At 41.7% G+C, this 4,934-nt stretch overlaps 1 pseudogene; it reads left to right on the top strand.

Annotated features, from left to right (window-relative positions):
* The first annotated feature begins 3,049 nt into the window (after positions 1 to 3,049).
* LOC116626390 lies at positions 3,050 to 4,545 on the top strand (annotated as a pseudogene).
* The last annotated feature ends 389 nt before the right edge of the window (positions 4,546 to 4,934 follow it).

The raw sequence follows: 4,934 nt of genomic DNA, 5'->3' as shown, positions 1-4,934 counted from the left end.
TTTTCCACAGTGGCTGCACCAGTTTACATTTCCACCAACTGTGAAGATGGTTCCTCTTTCTCCACATCCTCACAACACCTGTTGTTTCTTGTGTTGTTGATTTTAGCTATTCTGACAGTGTGAGGTGGTATCTCATTGTAGTTTTGATTTGTATTTCCCTGATGATCAGTGATGTGGAGAATCTTTTCCTATATCTGTTGGGGCTATTCATGTCTTCTGCCCAATTTTTAATTGTATTATTCATTTTTAAGTGTTGAGTTTTATAAGTTTGTTATATTTTTTGGATACTAACCCTTTATCAGATATGTCATTTGGAATATCTTCTCCCATTCTATAGGTTGCCTGTTAGTTTTGTTGATTTTCTTCTTCCATGTGCAGAAGCTTTTTATTTTGATGTTGTCCCAATCATTTATTTTTACCGTTGTTTCCCTCTCCCCAGGAGATCTACCTAGAAAGAAGTTGCTATAGCCAATGTCAAAGAGGTTATTGCCTGGGTTTTCTTCCAGGATTTTTACAGTTTCAGGTCTCACATTTTGATCTTTAATCCATTTTGAATTTATTTTTGTGTATGGTGTAAGGAAGTGGTACAGTTTCATTCTTCTGCATGTTGCTGTTCAGTTTCCCAAACACCATTTGTTGAAGAGACTGTCTTTTTCCCATTGAATATTATTTCCTGCTTTGTGGAACATTAATTGACCATATAGTTGTGGGTTCGTTTCTGGATTTTCTATTCAGTTCCATTGGTCTATGTTTCTATTTTTGTGACAGTACCATAATGTTTTGATCACTACAGCTTTGTAATATAACTTGAGGTCCAGAATTGTGATGCTTCCAACTTTGTTTATATTTTTCAAGGTTGCTTTGGCTATTCAGGGTCTTTTGTGGTTCTGTACAAATTTTAGGATTGTTTGTGCTAGCTTTGTGAAAAATGCTGGTATTTTGATAGGGGTGGCATTACATGTGTAAATTGTTTTGGGTACTATAGACATTTTAACAAAATTTCTTCTTCCAAATCCATGACCATAGAATATTTTTCCATTTCTTTGTATCATCTTCAGTTTCTTTCATCAGTGTTTCATAGTTTTCAGAGTACAAGTCTTTCTTCTCCTTGGTTAAATTTATCCCTAGGTATTTTACTTTTTTTGGTGCAACTGTAAATGGGACTGTTTTCTTAATTTCTCTTTGTGCTGCTTCATTATTGATGTACAGCAATACAACAGATTTCTGTATGTTGATTTTGTATCCTGTGACTTTACTGATTTCATTTATTAGTTTTAGCAGTTTTTTTCTTTGTGGAATCTTTCAAGTTTTGTATGTATAGTATCATCTTATCTTCAAATAGCAAAGTTTTCCTTCTTCCTTGCTGACTTGGATGCCTTTTGTTTCTTTTTGTTGTCTGATTGTTGTGGCTAGGACTTCCAGTACTATGGTGAGAGTGGACATCCTTGTCTTGTTCCTGACCATAGAGGAAAAGCTTTCAGTTTTCCCTCATTGAGGATATTAGCTGTGAGTTTTTCATATATGGCCTTTAGGATGTTATGTTCCCTCTAAATCTACTTTGTTGAGGGTTTTTATTATGATGTATGTTGTACTTTGTCAAATGTTTTTTCTGCATCTATTGAAATGATCATATTGTACCTATCCTTTCTTTTTTAATGTGATGTATCACATTGACTAATTTGCAAATATTGAACCACCCCTTGCAATCTAGGAATAATCCCACTTGATTGTTGTGAATGATTATTTTAATGTATTGTTAGATTCAGTGTGTTAGCATTTCATTGAGAATTTTTGCATTTATTTTCATCAGGGATATTGGCCTATAGTTCTCTTTTTTGGTGGTGTCTTTATCTGGTTTTGGTATCAGGGTAATGCTGGCCTCATATAATAAATTTGGAATTTTTCTTTCCTTTTCAATTTTTCTGGAATGGTTTGATAGTTAAGAAGGTATTAACTCTTCTTAAATTATTTGGTAGAATTCCCCTGGGAAACCATCTGGCCCTGGAATTTTGTTTGTTGGGAGTTTTTTGATTAGCGATTCAATTTCTTTGCTGGTTATTGGTCTGTTCGTTTTCTATTTCTTCCTATTTCAGTTTTGGTAATTTATACATTTCTAGAAAGTTATCTATTTCTTCCAGGCTGTCCAATTTGTTGCCATATAGTTTTTCATAATATTTTCTTATAATTGTCTGTATTTCTGTGGTGTTGGTTGTGATCTCTCCTCTCATTCATGATTTTATTTATTTGAGTCCTTTCTCTTTTCTTTTTGATAAGTCTGTCTAAGGGGTTATCAATTTTATTAATTTTTTTTCAAAGAACTAGGTCCTGGTTTCATTGATCTGTTTTAATTTTTTTTTTAGTTTCAGTATCATTTATTTCTGCTCTAATCTTTATTATTTTATTCTTTCTGCTAGCTTTAGGCTTCATTTTTTTGTTCTTTTTCTAGCTCCTTTAAGTGTAAGGTTAGGTTGTTTATTTGAGATTTTCCTTGCTTCTTGAGGTAGGCCTGTATTGCCATATACTTCCCTCTTAAGACTGCTTTTGCTGCATCCCAAAGTTTTGGGACCATTGTGTTTTCATTTTCATTTGTTTCCATGTATTTTTTTTTATTTCTTCTTTAATTTCCTGGTTGACCCATTCATTCTTTAGTAGCATATTGTTTAACCTCCATGTATTTGTGGTCTTTCCAGATTTTTTCTTGTGATTGATTTCTAATTTCATAGTGTTATGGTGCATAGTATTACTGCAATCTTTTTATATTTGTTGAGGCCTGTTTTGTGACCTAATATGCACCATATTGGAAAATCTTCCATGTTTCAAAAGAATGGGTATTCTGCTGCTTTAGGATGGACTATTCTGAATATATTTATTAAGTTCATTTGGTCCAGGGTGTCATTCAAAGCCACTGTTTCCTTGGTTATTTTCTGTTTAGATAATCTGTCTATTGCTGTAAATGGGGTGCTAAAATCCCCTACTATTGACCTGAAGCAGCTTCTCAGCTCCTTCTGGAACCTCTGTCAGGTTCAGCCTACTCCCCTCCACTCCAGCCTCCACTCCGGCCTCCACCATGTCCATCAGGGTGACCCAGAAGTCCTACAAGATGTCCACCTCTGGCCCCCAGGCCTTTAGCAGCTGCTCCTACATGAGCAGGCCTGGCTCCCGCATCAGCTCCTCTGCCTTCTCCTGGGTGGGCGGCAGCAGCAGCAGCTTCTGGGGTGGCCTGAGCAGCAGCATGAGTGTGGTTGGGGGCTACAGCGGTGGGACCAGGGGTGTGGGGGGCATCACGGCTGTCTCAGTGAACCAGAACCTGCTGAGCCCCCTTAAGCTGGAGGTGGGCCCCAACATCCAAGCTGTGCACACCCAAGAGAAGGAGAAGATCAAGACCCTCAACAACAAATTTGCCTCCTTCATCGACAAGGTGAGGCACCTGTAGCAGCAGAACAAAATTCTGGAGACGAAGTGGAGCCTCCTATAGCAGCAGAAAACTGCTCAGAGCAATACAGACAACATGTTCGAGAGTGACATCAGCAACCTCCAGTGGCAGCTGGACATCCTGGGCCAGGAGAAGCTGAAGCTGGAGGTGAAGCTTGGCAACATGCAGGGGCTGGTGGAGAACTTCAAGAATAAATATGAGGAGGAGATCAAAGAGCGTGCAGACATGGAGAATGAATTTTTCCTCATCAAGAAGGATGTGGACAAAGCTTACATGAACAAGGTAGAGCTGGAGTCCCGCCTGGAAGGGCTGACCAATGAGATCAGCTTCTTAAGGCAGCTGTATGAAGAGGAGATCTGTGAGCTGCAGTCCCAGATCTTGGATACGTCTGTGGTGCTGTCTATGGACAGCAGCTGCTCCCTGGACCTGGACAGCATCATCGCTGAGGTCAAGGCCCAGTACGAGGACATCGCCAACAGCAGCCGGGCTGAGGCCGAGACCAGGTACCAGATCAAGTACGAGGAGCTGCAGACACTGGCTGGGAAACACGGGGATGACCTCCGTTGCACAAAGACGGAGATTTCTGAGATGAACCAGAGCATCAGCCGACTCCAGGCTGAGATCGAGGCCCTCAAAAACCAGAGGGCTGCCCTGGAGGCTGCGATTGCTGATGCTGAGCAGCGTGGGGAGCTGGCCATTAAGGATGCCAATGCCAAGGTGGCCGAGCTGGAGGCCGCCCTGCAGTGAGCCAAGCAGGACATGGCCCGGCAGCTACGTGAGTACCAGGAGCTCATGAACGTCAAGCTGGCCCTGGACATCGAGATCACCACCTACCACAAGCTGCTGGAGGGCGAGGAGAGTGGCTGGAGTCTGGGATGCAGAACATGAGTATCCATACTAAGACCACCAGTGGCTACTCAGGTGGCCTGAGCTCGGCCTATGGGGGCCTCACAAGCCCTGGCCTCAACTATGGCCTGAGCTCTTTCCAGTCCAGTTTTGGCCCTGCTGTTTCCTTCAGCTGCAGTGGCTCCTCCAAGGCTGTGGTTGTGAAGAAGATCGAGACCCATGATGGGAAGCTGGTGTCCGAGTCGTCTGATGTCCTGTCCAAGTGAACAACTACAGTGGTCCCTCCCAGCCTCCCCACTCTTGTGGCTGCCATAGAGGCTTTGGGGGGGAAGGAGCTGTGCCGGGGAGTGTTGGGAACAGGAGAGCCACTTAAGACTCAGCCCCAGTCCTCAGCCTACCCTTGGGGGGAGTCTACTGCCCTGGGTACCCCCTCTTGTCCATGCCCCCAACTAAAAGCCAATTCAAGTGTCTTTTCCCAAATAAAGCCTCAGCCAGCTCTGCCAATCCCCCCCAAAAAAATCCCCTACTATTATTATATTATTATCAATTAGTTCCTTTATGTTTGTTATTATGTTTTATATATTTGGGTGCTCCCATTTGGGTGAAAAAGTATTTATAATAGTTATTTCTTCTTTTGAATTGTCTCCTTTATGAT

The sequence above is a fragment of the Phoca vitulina genome, unplaced genomic scaffold (assembly GCF_004348235.1).
Source record: "Phoca vitulina isolate PV1807 unplaced genomic scaffold, GSC_HSeal_1.0 scaffold86, whole genome shotgun sequence".
Classification (NCBI taxonomy): domain Eukaryota; kingdom Metazoa; phylum Chordata; class Mammalia; order Carnivora; family Phocidae; genus Phoca; species Phoca vitulina.
The sequence above is the reverse complement of the archived record's forward strand: the minus strand, read 5'-3'. Positions and strand labels throughout refer to the sequence as shown.